This window comes from Macaca thibetana, chromosome 12, assembly GCF_024542745.1.
Source record: "Macaca thibetana thibetana isolate TM-01 chromosome 12, ASM2454274v1, whole genome shotgun sequence".
Lineage (NCBI taxonomy): Eukaryota > Metazoa > Chordata > Mammalia > Primates > Cercopithecidae > Macaca > Macaca thibetana.
The window spans coordinates 70,739,750-70,758,077 of NC_065589.1; the positions used below are offsets into that span (position 1 = coordinate 70,739,750).

At 43.8% G+C, this 18,328-nt stretch overlaps 1 protein-coding gene and 1 pseudogene across 1 annotated transcript in view; both read left to right on the forward strand.

The window, feature by feature from the left end:
* SLC25A12 (solute carrier family 25 member 12) overlaps positions 1-18,328 on the forward strand; it is a 671,031-nt gene that overhangs the window by 259,208 nt on the left and 393,495 nt on the right. The gene's annotated exons all lie outside the window — the stretch shown is intronic.
* LOC126933303 (uncharacterized) lies at positions 15,386-15,496 on the forward strand (annotated as a pseudogene).

An 18,328-nucleotide genomic window follows, 5' to 3' on the forward strand; every position in this document is an offset into this window, starting at 1 on the left:
GGGGGAGCTGAGGCGGGAGGGCAGATGACCCAATCTGGGGATGGGGACGCATTGAAACGTATACTTGTGTTCTGGAAGGAATCAAAAGAAAATATTAGCAGTGGCTGCCTGGTCTGAAAGGGGAAGAGGCTTCTGTACTGTTTGAATTTTCTTCCATGTGCACTTACTAATTTTTCCATTTTTAAAACTACTTAATTAAAACACCCACCCACCAACACACACACACACACACACACACACACACACACACACACACACACACACACACACACGAAAAATAGCCATTTAAGCAAGGTGGAGGGGAGAGGGATTCATGGTACTCTGAGCTCTGGTGTGACAAGGAAAGAGAGTCCACATCCCACCCAAGCACTGAGCAACAATGGAAAGTCAAACGCTGGAGGAGGAAACAAGGCAAAAAAATATTTTTTAAATAAAATAAAAAACTTTATGCAGATTTAAAGAAAATGAAAGCAGCGCAACGAAGAAGGCATTGGAGTAGCACTTTCCACCAGCATATTGCTAGTCAGAATGAGTGCAGCCTGGCGCGAGCACCACCCGCTTCCGTGACCACGACTGGACCCCTCCCCAGCCCACTCTCCCCGGGGGGCGCTCGTTCGTGCCTTCCGAGCCGTCCGTGGGGGCGACCCAGGCCCGGGTGCCTAACTCCCGGCAGCGGGGCGGCGGTCCGCGCTTCCCCGAGGGTGGTGCAGGTCAGCCCCGTAGGCGGGCAAGGTCCTAGCCCCGGGACGTGCTGTCGTGTATGCAAACTTCGCTGCGGTCTGGCAGAGTTCTCGGTGGGTCGCGGCCCCAGAGTCCCCAGGCACGGCTGCAGTTGCGCCCGGGGCTGAACGCGGCGGTGGCTGTCGCGCACTCCCAAGCCGCCCCGCCCCGCCCCGCCCCGGCCCGCATTCCTAAGGCCACAGTGCGACCCAGCGGGCCGCGGGGAAACTGCGCCGGACCGCGGCCCGCCACCGCCCGAGCCCTCCTCACCGGCAGTCTTCCAGGAAATGTGGCCGCGAGAGCAGCCTCCTTCCTCCTTCCTAAATGGAGAGGACTAATCTGTTTGCCAAGACAATGTTGCTAAACCTGACCCTTCCCTCACGCTGTAGAAGAAAATGGACGTGCTGGGAAGTTCTGGTGGAGGGACTTGAAGGGATAAAATTCAGAATTCCAGACATCTGATAATTTATGAAGTCAAGGAAGGTTCGTTTCTACCTGAAGAATGACTCTAATGATTTAATAAAATCTATAGACACTAGGATTATAAGCAGGCTCGACCAAAACGCCACCTCCTTTGTGACGTTGGCCTCTGGCTAAGTGGAAATGTGCCCTGGCTCACTGGCATGTCATTGCCTTTAACAGACCCTACAGGCTCCCTGAAGCAGAGATCCTGTCTTCCTCTTCTGTGTTAGGAACAGGCACTAAGACAGAAACCCTGCAGAGGTTAAGAACAGGAAAGAAAAAAAGAAGCAAAGTCACAACAGCAACACTTATTTGCCAATTTTATTTGTCATTTAAGAAGTTTATTGGACTGGGCGCGGTGGCTCACGGCTGTAATCCCAGCACTTTGGGAGGCCGAGGTGGGTGGATCATCTGAGACCAGCCTGGCCAACATGGTGAAACCCCATCTCTACTAAAAATACAAAAATTAGCCGGGTGTGGTGGTACCTGCCTGTAACTCCAGCTACTCAGGAGGCTGAGACACAAGAATAATTTGAACCCAGGAGGCAGAGGCAGGTTGCAGTGAGCCGAGATGGCACCACTGCACTCCAGCCTGGGTGACGGAGTAAGACTATCTCAAAAAAAAAAAAAAAAAAGGTTTATTGAACACCGAATAGCCATATATTATGGTGAACCTTGATCCAGTAGACCAGCATTTTTCAATGGATGCCCTCTGCATGTCAGTTTCAGGCCATATGAATACCATATAACTTGAACATCAGAGCACCCTGAATATACGGTGATCCCACGTGTTGTCAGAGAAAAGTTCCTCAAAAACAAAAGTTGGGGTTTTGGGAATTTTTTAGCCAACTTGAAAACATAAATGTTTAGGATATAGATAAGAGTTAAATATCAGTGTATAGGATTGGATTTATTCATTTAGTTACACATAAAAACTTAAATCACATATGTAAAATAATACATTGATTTTGAAATAATGCTTTTTTTCCACTCTGACATGTTATGAAGCAATTTTATTTAAACTCTTGCCTGAGTTTTTCAATATCTTAGTCAGAAGAAGAGACACATCTTAGGGCATATAACACAGTCATTTTTATTTACAGACAGTATTTTTTGAACCCATGTGTGAGCTATCACCGGACATTTAATAATAAGCCATAATTTGATAAATTCAGAGTTTTAAAAAATGTATCCTATAGGTATAGATTTGTGATCTCTTCAACATATTCACTAACTGTATTGCTTTTTTGTCATTGCTGATTTACACCAACACCCAGTCAGTAGTCACATGGAGAGGTCAGGCCCTGCATCAATCAGTAAGGGTCTAGCTACAGAGAATAAGGGTCTAGCTCCTGGCTAGTTTAAGCAAGAGATTTGTAATAGGGTGTCATATAACTTCCAGAATCACTGAACTGGAGATAGTAGGGGAGGGTTTGGCAAGTAAAGGACTCTAGACTGAGCTTCTAGTAATAATTCCAAAGTCGCTTCAGAGAATTGGCCAGAGAACAAAAAGGCCCAAGCCAAATCTGGCTCTGCCGCTATGGCGGCCCCATGTGAAATGATGCCACCTCTGCTACAATCAAGAAGCCGCCGGCCAAGCTTGCTGCTGCTGCATATCACCTCTGCTACCAATCACAAACAAAAATGAATGCCTCCTTCCAAAGGCAAGATTTATATAAGCAAGTGCATCTGAGTGTCAGAACCTAAAGTACATCCAAAATTCTCACTGCAAGAGGGTCTAGAAAAGATTGTTTTTAGCTTTCCAGATTCTTCCATATAAGAAGACAGATTATTTTTTATATATATAAAAAGTAGAGACTGGGTCTCACTATGTTGTCCAGGATGGTCTCAAACTCCTGGCCTCAAGCAATTCCTCCCACCTTAGCCTCCCACAGTGCTGGGATAACAGGCATGAGCCACAGCGCCTGGCCTAAGACAACTGAAGAAAGTTAGACTACATGGTGAGTAAGGTAGTCCACAGCAACTGCCTCATACTCCCAAGAATAGTTACTAATTTTGAGCTAAATGTATTTTCCCCCTCTTTTTTTTTTAAACCAATTCCATCAGATTACTTTTATCATCAACTAAAACTAGTATTGATTGAAGTAGTTTCAGTATTGTGCTTTTTCCATACAACACCTTAGTCGTTTAAAAGTAAGTAATCCAGAAAATGCCCTGAAATATGAGACCTTGGAAGCCCTTGAATATTAGGATACTCCATCTTTTCTGAGAGATAATTTGGAAGAAAAAAACCCTTGCCTCATATTCGAGTATACACAGTAATTATTTCATGAAAAGTTTGTTTTTTTTTTTTAGTATCTTTATGGGCAAGTGTATCCATTTTATAGGACTGCCTAACAAATTGCCGTAAAATGGATGGTTTAAAACAATAGAAAAGTATTCCCTCAAAGTTCTGGAGGCCAGAATTCTGAAATCAAAGTATCAGTAGGGCTCATTTCCTTCTAGGGGCCTGGCCTTCCAGCTTCTGGTGGCTAATATTTTATGGTTTCCTTGGCTTGTGGCCACACCACTCCAACCTCAGCCTCTGCCTTACTATCTCTCTCTTCTGTGTCTGTCTTCTCTTCTGTCTCAAATTTCTCCTGCCTTTCTCTTGTATGAACACTTTTCATTGGACTTAAAGCCCACTTGAATAATACAGGATGATCTCAAGATCCTTAACTTAATTACATATGCAAAGATTCTTTTACCAAATAAGGTAACAGTCACAGGTTCCAGGGATTTGACATGGGTGTTCTGAAGGGACCACCATTCAACCCACTACAGCAAGGAAGTTTAGGAAATGCTGGGCTAAACAAATTAAATTGGTTTCTTTGCTGCAGGATTTTGCAAAACCTTTAACGTACTACATGTGCATTGTGAATCTCCAAGAGTGAGATACAGTATACAGTGATTTTCAAATTTATTCAACCATGAAATCCTATTTGCAGAAGCAATATTCCATAGAACACACTCTGGCATAGACATAATTTACCTGCTGGGCAAGTCCTCAGAAAGAATGTCAATAAGTATCAGAGAAGCCAAAAATAAGTGACTAAACAGTCAAAGGTTCTCAAGGATTTGGCAAGAGTAACTATTCTAAGCCATAACCATGCAACTCTGCTAAAGGTCATCACAGCCATAAGGTCATAACATGAAATAAAATATTTATGTCCAGTTACTAAACTGCTTCCTGTATTTGTCCATTTTCAAGCTGCTGATAAAGACATACCCAAGACTGGAAAGAAAAAGAGGTTTGATAGGACTTACAGTTCCACATGGCTGGGGAGGCCTCAGAATCATGGCAGGAGGTGAAAGGCACTTCTTACATGGCAGTGGCAAGAGAAAAATGAGGAAGAAGAAAAAGCGGAAACCCCTGATATACCCATCAGATTTCATGAGACTTATTCACTATCATGAGAATAGCATGGGGAAGACTGGCCCCCATGATTAAATTACCTCCCCCTGGGTCCCTCTCACAACACACAGGAATTCTGGGAGATACAATTCAAGTTGAGATTTGGGTGGGGACACAGCCAAACCATATCATTCCACCACTGGCCCCTCCAAATCTCATATTCTCACATTTTAAAACCAATCATGCCTCCCCAACAGTCCCCCAAAGTCTTAATTCATTTCAGCATTAACCCAAAAGTCCATAGTCCAAAGTCTCATCTGGGACAAGGCAAGTCCCTTCCGCCTATGAGCCTGTAAAATCAAAAGCAAGCTAGTTACTTCCTAGATACAACTGGGGTACAGGTATTGGGTAAATACAGCTGTTCCAAATAGGAGAAATTGGCCAAAACAAAGGGGTTACAGGGCCTATGCAAGTCTGAAATCCACTGGGGTAGTCAAATTTTAAAGCTCCAAAATGATCTCCTTTAACTCCAGGTCTCACATCCAAGTCACGCTGATGCAAGAGGTGGGTTCCCATGGTCTTGGGCAGCTCCACCCCTGTGGCTTTGCAGGATACAGCCTCCCTCCCAACTGCTTTCATGGGCTGGCATTGAGTGTCTGCAGCTTTTTCAGGTGCACGGTGCAAGCTGCCTGTGGATCTACTATTCTGGGTTCTGGAGGATAGTGGCCCTCTTCTCACAGCTGCACTAGGCAGTGCCCCAGTAGGGACCCTGTGTGGGGGCTCCAACCCGCACATTTCCCTTCCACACTGCCCTAGCAGAGTTTCTCCATGAGGGCCTAAACCCTGCAGCAAACTTTTGCCTGGACATCCAGGCATCTCCATACATCCTGAAATCTAGGTGGAGGTTCCCAAAACTCAATTCTTGACTTCTGTGCACCCACAAACTCAACACCACATGGAAGCTACCAAGGCTTGGTGCTTCCACTCTCTGAAGTCACAGCTTGAGCTCTGCATTGGCCCCTTTCAGCCACAGCTAGAGCAGCTGGGACACAGGGCACCAAGTCCCTAGGCCGCACACAGCACCGGGACCCTGGGCCTGGCCTATGAAACCATTTTTTTTTTCCTCCTGGGCCTCCAGACCTGTGATGGGAGGGGCTGCCATGAAGGTCTAGGACATTTTCTCCCCAGAAAATGGGTATTTCTTTTCTATTATATAGTCAGGCTGCAAATTTTCCAAACTTTTATGCTCTGCTTCCCTTATGAAACTGAATGTCTTTAATAGTACCCAACTCACCTCTTGAATGCTTTGCTGCTTAGAAATTTCTTCAGATACCCTAAATCATCTTTCTCAAGTTCAAAGTTCCACAAATTTCCAGGGCAGGGGCAAAATGCTGCCAGCCTCTTTGCTAAAACATAACAAAAGTCACCTTTACTCTAGTTCCCAACAAGTTCCTCATCTCCATCTGAGAACACCTCAGCCTGGACCTTATTGTCCATATTGCTATCAGCATTTTGGGCAAAGACATTCAACAAGTCTCTAGGAAGTTCCAAACTTTCCAACGTTTTCCTTTTTCTGAGCCCTCCAAACTGTTCCAACCTTTGCCTGTTACCCAGTTCCAAAGTCGCTTCCACATTTTCAGGTATCTTTTCAGCAACGCCCCACTCTACTGGTACTAATTTACTGTATTATTCTACTTTCACACTCCTGATAAAGATATCTGGGACTGGGAAGAAAAAGAGGTTTAATTGGACTTAAAGTTCCACATGACTGGGGAAGCCTCAGAATCATGGCGGGAGGTGAAAGGCACTTCTTACATGGTGGTGGCAAGAGAAGCAAAAACAGAAACCCCTGATATGCCCATCAGATCTTGTGAGACTTATTCACTATCATGAGAATAGCATGGGAAAGATCTGGCTTCATGATTAAATTACCTCCCCTTGGGTCCCTCCCACAACACATGGGAATTCTGGGAGATACAATTCAAGTGGAGATTAGGGTGGGGCACAACCAAACCATATTACCTCACATCAGGTTCTATTCTGGTTCAGGATAAAGTACAAACTCCCAATCCTTTACAATCCTTTACCTCAATCTTCTCACCCATTCCTATCCTACATTTATCCTTGCTCCAGCCAAACTCACATACACATTGAATTTCCTACTGCCATTCCATGAAATATGCCTTCTCCCTACAACTCCCCTTTTAATAGCTGAGGTTCATTTCAGTGGATACCTCCTAAATAAAACCTGCTTTGTCACCCCAGTGCATTTGGCAGAGGATGCTTGTGAAGTATCTTGTTTTAGAGTTCTTTGCATGTAGATATTATTTTTATCACTGGTCAGCAAGCACCAGCAAATAAGGATCATGACTTAGATCTCTTTATATCCTCCAAGTGATCTAGGACACTGATTTTTATAGAATAAATGCTCAAAAGAAATGTGTTAATTGACTAAAAATGAAAATTAATCTTGGAGACCAAGTGCAGTGGCTCATGGCTGTAATCCCAGCACTTTGGGGGACTGAGGTGGGCAGATCACCTGAAGCCAAGAGTTCCAGACCAGCCTGGCCAACATGGCAAAACCCTGTCTCTACTAAAAATACAAAAATTAGCCTGGCATGGTGATGTGCACCTGTAATCCAAGCTACCCAGGAGGTTGAGGCAGGAGAATCACTTGAACCCAGTGGGAGGAGGCTGCAGTGAGCCAAGATTGCACCATTGCACTCCAGCCTGGGCAACAAGGGCAAAACTCTGTCTCAAAAAAGAAAAGAAAATCTTGGGAACTATGTATGCAGATGTAAAAGTGCCATCTAAGACTCCTCCCCTCCCCGTTTCCCAGATGAGAGTAGACTGGGCTATTCAAGGTTGGAGATGTATCCAATTAGTAGTGATGAATGGCAAACTCAGAATGGTGATGGCATTGAGGACCTGGGGTAGGCAGAGTCAGTCATGTGTTCTCTATCTTAATGATTTAAAACATCCCCAAAAGAATTGAAAACTGGTTGAATCAGCTTTCTATATCTATGTATACAGAACCCTTGGATACAGACGGCCAACCACACTATGCCATTTTATTTAAAAGACTTGAACATATGTAGATTTTGGTATCTGCAGGGAGTGTGGAATTTGGTATCTGTGGGGGTTCTAGAACCATCTCCCACAGATATGATATCAAGTGTTCAAATACACATATACACATGTACCTGCATGTTCATAGCAGCGCAGCACTATTCACCATAGCCAAAAAATGAAAACAACCCAAATGCCCATCAACAGATGAATGGATAAACAAATTGTGGTATATACATAAAATAGAATATTACGCAGCCATAAAAATGAATGAGGTACCAATCATGCTACGAAGTGGATGAACTTCAAAAATACTACACCAAATGAAAGAAGCCAGACACAAAAAGTCACATATTTTATGATTTCATTTATATGAAATATCTAGAATAAATAAATCCAGAACACAGATTGGTGGTTGCTGCTGATGGCAGTGGCGGGCCATCTGGAGTGGCCCCTGCCATCATGCTGGCTGTGGCAGAGGGGTTGGGCTGAGGTGGTAGTAGCGGGAGCAGCAGTGGCAGTGGTGGGACCCCTGTGCCCTGCGTCCCCTGTGTCCCACGTCCCTGAAGCAGCCAACTGCACCACCTCCACTCTCACATGGCCAGGCCAGACCCTCAGCTGCTCCAGAACCCGGCCCCACATCACTGCTGCAGGGAGGATGTGGGGAGGAGGCAGATAGTACCCAGAGCCCACCCCCGGGGCCCCCCAGGAGCCCGCCACCCTGGGAGCCACTGCGATGGGGCCAGGCTGAGTTGCCCACCAGCAGGGGAGCAGCACAGTCTGGCACACAGGGGTGGGCAGAGAGGGGCCCCAAGGCAGAGCTGGACCCAGGGCGGTGCTGCACCCCATGGAGCGGGCAAGAGCAGGCAGGAGTCCCACCCTCCCACACATGGCTGTGGCCACCCAGGTTGCGGCTGTGGACCCAGACATCTGTGCACTTTTAGGGAGCCCAGAAAGGCCTCCCTTTCCCCCACAGTCTCAGAGGTGTCCAGTCCCACTGCCTGGCCTCTCCCCACTGTGGGCACCCACCCGGATCACAGAGTGGAGTAGAGGCCAAGCTAGGCACTATTGCAGCCTGGCCAGGTGTTCATATGTGCAGGGCAGTGCTGACACACCAGCCCCCTGCCACCTCAGCCCCCTCCAGACTTTGGGCACTGACAAGCACAGGAGGGAGGCCAAGGGGGAGCTGAGGACAGCCCAGCACCAGACTGCAGGTGCCTCTTGGCATAAACAGCCTGTGCTCCATGAATAGTGGCAGGAGGCAAGCAGGCTTCTGGGAGGAAAGGGGCTGGTCCCCAGTAAAGCCCCACCTTCAAATCAGGGAGGACCTGAAGCCTGGGGCCTGTCAGCCAGTCCCATGGACCTGAGGGGGAACTTGTGACGTTTTTCCCTGAGCCTGCCCATGGCTGCTCATGGACCAATCAGCATGCACTTCCTCCCCTCTGAGGCCCATAAAAACCCCCAGACTCAGACAGACTCAAGCAGAAGATGGAGAGAGGAAGGAGAGAGGATGGAGAGATGACAGGGAGACAACAGAAAGTAATGGAACAACCAGCTGTAGAGAGAAACTACCCTTTCTGCTGAGACTGAAGAGAGGATGGGACACCCTGGCTATGGAGAGGAGCTGCCCAGGAGAGGAGCTTCCTACTGCGAGTCTCCTCTGAGCTGTTCTATTGCTCAATAAAGCTCCTCTTCGCCTTGCTCACCCTCCACTTGTCTGCGTACCTCATTCTTCCTGGACACAGGACAAAAACCCAGGATCCACTGAATGGTGAGGCTAAAAGAGCTGTAATACAAATAGGGCTGAAACACCTGCATTGCTCACCACATTGTGGGGAGCAAGGAGGAGAGAAGAGAGAAGGAGAGAAGCGCTGCAGCCCTCAGTTGGGGGGCCAGACCTGGGAGCTCCCCAAGCCAGGGCTGTGACTCCCCTTTTTGGGCCCTGCAGTTCTGGAGTCTCCAAGCCTCAGGGCACCACTGTGTTCCCCATTGCCAGCTATGAAAGTTGCTTGTGGTGCACTTGGTCCAGCTGCAGCCTCACAATGAGCTGGCACCTGTCCCACTGCAGCAGCCAGCCTGCCTGACTGTGCACAGTGGCCAAACCCCATGCTTGCTCACTCACACACCTCTCACTACTCTGCTCCAGTCTCTTTGGAGGCATGGGATCCAGGCCAGTAATGCAAGCTGAGCACAGCCTGCTGAGCACAGCCTGCCAGGACGAGTGAGCTTATTAGGCCCAAGCAAAACTCAGGCAAAGGTGCCACTGGCCACAGAGGCTTCCAGCCAGAAAAGCAACACCTCCCATCCCACACACACCAAGGATCCCACAACTCTGGGAGGAGGGGGACATGTGAAGCAACTGCTTAATGAGTATGAGGATTCCTTTTGGAGTGATGAAAATATTTTGGAATTAGATAGAGTTGGTGGTTGCATGTTTTGCTAAATGTCACTGAATTGTTCACTTTAAAGTTGTTAATTTTGTTGTGTGAAGTTCACTTCATTCTTTAAAAAACAGTACAGCAATATGAGCAAACCTGGTATTAAAGTGTAATAAGCGATGCCCGGAAAACTTGTTACAGAATAATTTTCAAAATATATCACTCATTGTATAGCCTGAGAAAGAAGGCTATACAATCCTAAGAAAGAAGAACAAAGCTGAAGGCACCATGCTTCCTGATTTCAAAATATATTATGAAGCTACGGTAATCAAAACATTATGGTAATGGCATAAAGACAGACATATACTCAATGGCACAAAAAAGAGAGCCCAGAAATAAATCCACATACATCAGTCACTTGATCTTCAACAAGGGTGCCAAGAATACACAATGGGGAAAGGATAGTCTCTTCAACAAATGGTGTGGGGAAAATTGGATATCCACAGACAAAAAAATGAAATTGGACCCTTATATCATACACAAAAATCAACTCAAAATGGCTTAAAGACTTAAATTTCAGACCTGAACCTATAAAACTATAAAACTCCCAGAAGAAAACATGGGGAAAAACTTCATGACATTGGTGTTAGCAAAGATTTTATGAATATATATATTTATATATATTATATTATATATAAATATATATATTTATATTTATATATAAATATATATATTTATATTTATATATAAATATATATATATTTATTATATATTATATTATATATTCATAAAATCATAAAATATTTATATTCATCATATTATAATATAATATGAATATAAATATTTTATGAATATACCCCAAAAGCAGAGGTAACAAAACCAAAAATAAACAAGTGGGATTACATTGCCTAAAAAGCTCCTGCACTGCAAAGAAAAAAAAAAATCAATGGAGTGAAAAGACAACCTATGCAATGGTAAATAACATTTGCAAGCAATATTACTGATAAGGGGTTAATCTTTAAAATATATAAGGAACCCCTACAACTCAATAACACAAAAATTAATAACCCAATTTTTAGGCTAAGAACTTGAATAGACGTTTCTCCAAAGAAGATATGCAAATGACCAACAGGCATATGCAAAAATGCTCATTTTCACTGAGGACTGGGGTGCATGAGTAAGACCATGAGTAGAGTAATGGGGACCAGATTTGAGCTGAGGTGAGGCCAGTGTCTAGGTCACCAAATAATCAAGGAAATGCAAATCAAAACCACAATGAGATATCACATCACACCTATCAGAATGGCCATTATAACAAAACAAAACATAACAAAACACCAAAAAAACAAAAAGACAACTGTTGGCAAGGATGTGGAGAAATTGGAATCCTTGAACACTGCTTGTGAAAATGAAAAATGATGTAGCCACTGCTGAGGTGGGAGGATCACTTGAGCCCAGGAGCTCAAGGCTAGCCTGGACAATATAGCAAGAACCCATCTCTAAATAAATAAATAAAATGGTGCAGCCACTATGGAAAACAGTATGGAGGTTTCTCAAAAATCTAGAAATAGAACTACCAGATGATCCAGCAATCCATTTCTGGGTATACATCTGAAAAAAATGAGATCAGAATCTCAAAGACATATTAGCACTCTTATGTTCATTACAGAGCTAGTCACAATAACCAACAACCAAACCACCTTAATGTTCATCAACAGATGAATGGATAAAGAAAATGTGGTATATATGAGCAATATGATACTACTCAGCTTCAAAAAAGAGAAGAATTCTGCAATGTGTGACAACTGGATGAACTTTGTCATTATGCTAAGTGAAATAAGCCAGACACAGAAAGAAAAATATTGCATGATTCCAGTTAGATGAGATAACCTAAAATAGTCAAATTCATAAGATAAAAAACTAGAATGGTGGTTACCAGGGGCTGTAGGGAAGGGAAAATGGGGACGTGTCAATCAATAGGCAAAAAGTTCAGTTAAGTAAGATGAACAAGCTCTGGAGATCTACTGTACTACATTGTACCTATAACCAACAATAATGTGTTGCACATTTCTTAAACATGTGTTAAGAGGAGAGACCTCATGTTAAAAGTTCTTACAACAAGAAAATTATATATATATATATGCTATTATAATAACTGTTATTTTATCTATGATAAAGATCATAAAAGCTAAGAACGATATCTGAGACTAGTCTGCAGCTATTATTTTAAGCATTATCTATTAAAAACTTTCACCTGAAAAACTTTTACAAAAGCAACAACAAAACTAAATGCGCTCTTGTAAACTGACCTCAATATGCCAGTGTGGGCCTCCACTTCAGGCTTCAAAAGCAAAGTGCACTAGGATGTCAGCTCCATTACAGCACAACCCTTGTCTGTCTTGTTCCCCATATATCTTCACTGCCCTCAGACAGTGCCTGGTGCACAGCAATAACTGTTTATTGAGCTTCCCTGAGAGATCTAGATGCTGTAACCCAGGAGACAAACAGTTACCACAGTCAGAGTAAGGCCCTTGGGTTCAGGCACACAGGCTGAGGTGAAAGAGACAGGGGAGGCAGTGACCTGCATGAGCTGAGACTTTCACACTACCACCTCTGAAAGGCACCACTCTATCAGCTTCCATCAAATAGATGCTACAGGGCTTGGCAGAAGAGAGGTCCCAAAGGAAGACACACGGTTGAGCCTTCCCTGTGTCTGTCTGTCCTGGGCATACCCCTTTGCTGACCACAGGGAGCTACACACCTGTCCATCCTCTTGCCATACTCTTATTTATGGGCTATTTAGCCATCTCTAGCTACAAGCTCTGCTTCCCTCCACAATCACCAAATTTGGCAACGGCCTTTGGACTGGTTCCTCAAGCCACACCCAGCTCTGGTTTCAGGAGAACCCCTTTGACTTAGTGACCTAGACAGTGGCCTCACCCAGCTCAAATCTGGCCCCATTACTCCATTCCTGTCTTTCTCACGGGCCCTCAGCCCTCAGATACCCCTCACCTGGAGTAACCACACCAAAAGGTATGCACATCACTCAGTCCCTATCCACTTGTGCCACAGAGCAAAACAAAATAATATTCAGCCTCATTATCAAACAGGCACAAGTCAAAAATGTAATATTAGGTAAAGAGCCAGAATGGAGCGTGAGGTCACACAGTTTGAATCTAGCTGAATGGGTGACAGATAATGATCTTTCTGTTCTGAAGACAGGCATCCTGCTCCCTGTTTTCTTCTTCTAAATTCCCCTCTAGTCCCTCTCTCAGTCATCCCTAAATCTCTTATCTCCTGCTCTCCTTTCAATATGTCTCCCAGTGTCTTCCATACCTCTTTCTTCTATTTCTCTTTTATCCTTATCTAATGAGTATAGAAAACTGATTACAACAAGTAGTGTAAATATTTCTTATGTATGACACTTTTTTCATCCAATTTGGAATTATAAGGAGAGCGTTTGTCAGAATTGAAAGGACGGAGTTTCTACAAAATTCATGTTTCCATACTCCAGTTAAACACTCCTCGAATGTTTAACTCCTGAATCATGGTGTCTATTATGGGTTGGATTTTATCCCCTCAAGAAATATGTTGAAATCCTGACCCCAGTACCTGTGAAAGTGACATTACTTGGAAATAGGGTGTGTGCAGGTGTAATCATGCTTGTCAATGAGTTCATAATGGAATAGTCTGAGTCCTTAATATAATATGACCAGTATCCTCATAAGAGAGGAGAAACACAGGGACACAGACACACAGGAAGAAGATAGCCATGTGACAATGGCAGCAGAGATTGGAGTGATGCATTTCCAAGCCAGAGAATGCCAAGCATTGCCAGCCAACACCAGAAACTAGAAGAGGCAAGGAAGGATTCTCCACTGCAGGTTTTAGAGGGTGCCAACACCTTCATTTTGGACTCTAGCCTCCAGAACTGTGAGATAATAAAATTCTATTATTTTAAGCCACCTGATTTGTAGCATTTTGTCACAGCAGCCCTAAGAAAGTGTCCCTCAGACACTTCTTTTCTTTTTCTTTTTCTTTTTCTTTCTTTTTTTTTTTTTTTTTTTTTTTCTTTTTTGAGATGGAGTCTTGCTCTTGTCACCCAGGCTGGAGTGCAATGGCATAATCTTGGCTCACTGCAACCTCTGCCTCCTGGTTTCAAGCGATTCTCCTGCCTCAGCCTGAGTAGCTGGGATTACAGGCACCCCCCACCATGCCCAGCTAATTTTTGTATTTTTAGTAGAGATGGGGTTTCACCATGTTGGCCAGGCTGGTCTCGAACTCCTGACTTTGTGATCTGCCCACCTCAGCATCCCAGAGTGCTGGGATTACAGGTGTAAGCCACCACGCCTGGCCCCTCAGACACTTAAAAAAAAAATTCTTGGGGCTTCTTTGAGAATTCTTATTACCGACTTTGGTTATTCATTCCTGATTTACCTAATTATGAGATCAGAGAAGTTGACTATTTATATATCTCAGAAAAAAAAATGTAACTAAAATTTGTCGTTAAGTTGATTTTATTTTAACATGAATGTGCCCTAGTAGCAATGTACTAGCCCCTGAGCCATGGTTTATAAATGTCAGTCCCCCTAAGAATCCTTTGATGAAATCCTCATTCCAGGTCTGAAATGGAAAAAAAGTGAGCCTGGGACATTTTGTTGGACCAAAAAGCAACGAAGTGCTCAAAGACCAACCAAGACATGTCAAAAGATTACAGGAACCAGCTTGAAAGAGCTCCTGCTACCCAAACTTGGAGGAACTGGAGCAGCAAATAGAATAAAAGAATAATGATAGTAATGGATGATAACACAATGAATTGCCTAAAAAAAATCCACAGTCCATGGTGATACTCAAAAGAAAGAGGGAGAAAGAGAGATCTTACAGAAATGTCAACTAAGAAACGTGAAAGGAATGATAGTATTAGAAAATGATCATTTTGAGATCACATTTCACATCACATCAAAGCTGTGGAATTTCCCCTCTTCTAGGGGGAGCCTTGTGAAGATAAAGATAATTTAAGCTGCCGGAAGCCATGGATGTGGAACCCATGGATATGGAGTGCCAACTGTATAAATAACTATTTTACCAAGTTTCCTGTGAAGATGAACAAGGGAACTGACTTGTCAAAGCACACACCAATGAGTAGAGGCAGAACCGGAATCAGAATCCAAGACCTCTCTTGCACCACCCGGCACATGAGGGCTCTCTCCATGGGCATACTCCTCCCTACCTCCTACTGACCTGCCCTGTGCTGTGGGTAATAGATGAATTGCAGTGGTCCTCAACTTTTTTGGCACCAGGGACCGGTTTCATGGAAGACAATTTTTTCACAGATCAAGGGAGAACAGAGAGTGGCGGGGATGGTTTCAGGATGACTTAAGTACATTACATTTATCATTAGATTCTCATAAGGACTGTGCCACCTGAGCATGATGATTGGGTGATCACGTGCATGTGTGAGATCTGCCACCCTTGAACCTTGTTATGACGTTAGCACATTACCCATCTGACCTGAAAAAATAGAGGAGTGCGCAACCTAGATCCCTCGCATGCGCAGTTCACAGTAGGGTTTGTGCTCTATGAGAATCTAATGCCGCGCTGATCTAACAGGAGGCAGAGCTCAGGCGGTAATGCTTGCTTGCTCACCACTCAAGCAGCCTGCTTGAGTGCAGCCCAGTTCCTAACAGGCCACAGACCAGTACCATGGGGACCTCAGGTCTAGTGGACTCCAAGAAGGACATTGGAAGAAGGAAATGGAGAAACGAGCAGACTTCAGAATAATATCAACAAGCCATGGAGTTAGATAATGTGAAAGTCTACTGGTGAGTCTAAGGGATCTCCCTAGATGTATTTAGGAGTAACCGAATGATTATAAGGAAAGCTGTAAACTGGCAAATTGGACTGAGAAAAATCTGGCAAAATGCAGAAAGAGGATAGTATAAATCCAAGTGCAAACAGAAGGGCACAGATCATTCTGGAATGTAGGCTCCTGGTTTCAAGTATTCCATCAAGCTTTGTTTCCCGATTTGGAGTTTGGAAACAGAGTCCCTCTAAACTTAGATGGAGTTGAACGCAGCATGAGGACTGGACGGTGAGTTTCCAAAAGGGAGAGAGCACAAAAAAAGAGGCACAAACAAGCTGATCCCATGAGGGAGCCAAACACCAGATTTTGCCTCAACCTCCAGGAAACTTGTGAAATCACTGCCTTCTCTTTCCTCTAATTCCATTGATTTCACAACATCCTCTGAGCTTTTGTGTGAAAAACTGTGCTTGGTGTTACAGGGATTGAGGGTAACAGGGTGTTGGGGGTGGTAACAAGGTGTTGGGGTGATATACAGAATAAATAAACTGAATGAGGGCCTGCCCTCAAATTTCAGTCTTATAGTAAGAAGCGATTCACACATTGGACTGTGATTTCATGCCCACTGCTCAGTCTCCTGATTGCTCATTCTGCTTCTCAGCTTAGTCCTGGACAGATAGGGTGTGTAATGTGGGGCAGTCTGTGTCCATAGTCACTCAAAGATAACTCCTGACCGTGGATTCAAAAATGTGCATTATAAACTTTTTTTTTTAATGACCATTTTGGAACCTATGATATTATCAATTCAGGCAGTGGATGCTAAAACTGTAAAGGAACCATATATTCACATGGTCTCAAAGTATCGCTGCACAAAGGACTTGATAATTGTAAAGGGAGGAGTGGCAAGATATGGCAAACACCTCAACTGAGCGATCACACTCAGTAACATGCTGTGTGCCTTCTGGTGTAACGGAAAAAGAGATACACACAATCTCATAAGTAGTGTTGGCACCAAAAATGTTTCCCCAAAGGTAATCATGAGAAAACAATCAGACAAATACAGAATATGGTACATTCCACAAGACAACTAGTTCGATCTCCTCACACAAGCCAATGTCATAAAAGAAAAAAAAAAGGTAGGGCAACTATTCTATATTAAATGAGACCAAAGCCATAACAACCAAATATAATGCATGAATTTGATCGGATCTCAGATTGAGGGGAAAAAAGTTATAAAAAAGGCATTTGAAAGGAAATTTAATACACATTATACATCAGAATCATTGCTAATTTTCTTAGGTGTGATCATGCTGTCATGGTTAGGGGAATGACATTACTCTCAAGAGATGCACGCTAAAGTGAAACGTCACAATGTTTGCAATTTTCAAATGTCAACAATTGGTAAATAGAGATGAAGGATGTACAGGTGCTAATTGTATTATCCTTTCAATTTCCCTGCAAGTTTGAAATTTTTCAGATAAAACAGAGAGTGGAGACTTGAATGTGGCCTCAACGTTGCTTTCTTTTTCCCTTCATGATGCTGGGTGTTAAAGCATTTTTCATGTCTTCTTAGACTATCTTTTCTTTCAAATAAAAGAAACAACACATACCTGGTCTAAACCAAAGTACTGTTTCCACTGCCTGCAAGTGTGCAGGGATTTCCTCGTAGCAGCTGTCTCGCTGGGAGCATTTTCTGTTTCGGCACCTCACATGTTTGACATTATCTCATGGATGTAGGGAGCTTTAGGAATATGTCACTGTCTCTTTGAAACTTAAAGATGAATCATTCTCTCAATCTCTAGGGTAAAAGATAATGCCACGGATTCCCTCACTGCTGTATAAGAAGGGGCCATGCCCAGCAGATTCCAGTAATGGCTTCTGAAGTTTATAACAGATGCCAAAGTGTGTTGGGAAGACCACTGGGCTAAAAATTGGGAATCTCCTGGGGAAAGTTATTTCACCTTTCAAGGCTTCAGTTACTTCATCTGTGAAAGGGAATGATTGCAATGAATGCTTTTAAAGTTCCCTTCCAGCACTAACGGTTTATCACTGGAGTTTCTGCTTCACCAGACATAGAATCATGGCCCAAAAGAGAAAGTGAAGGGTCAGTTCTTCTCCTTGAGCACAGTCCTCAAATTCCTGGATGCTCCAACAGGGAAGCAGCACCCTCAGCCCTTCCTCTCGGGGCAAAATAAAAACACTTTTTAAGCCTAATCCACCACTGCACCTGGCCTACACCTATCTTTTTTCTAGAAACAAATGTGTCAGTTGGCAATTAGTGAAGCCTCAGAGGCAAAATTAATTCCACATGTACTTAGCACACTATATAAAGAGAGGATCAAAGGAGGACCGTCTGTGCAGAATGTGGTTATCTGCTTCCTGTATTCTCTCCAGCTGAGTATTGTCTGTTGGCTGTGGGACCCCTTGGAAAACTCTGATAGGGCAAAAGGAAAGGAGTTGACAGAAGATTTGGGCAGACATTGCAGAGGAAATGGGCAAACTTTCATTCAGGGTGTAGCCAGAATGGAAAAAGATGAAAAGTTT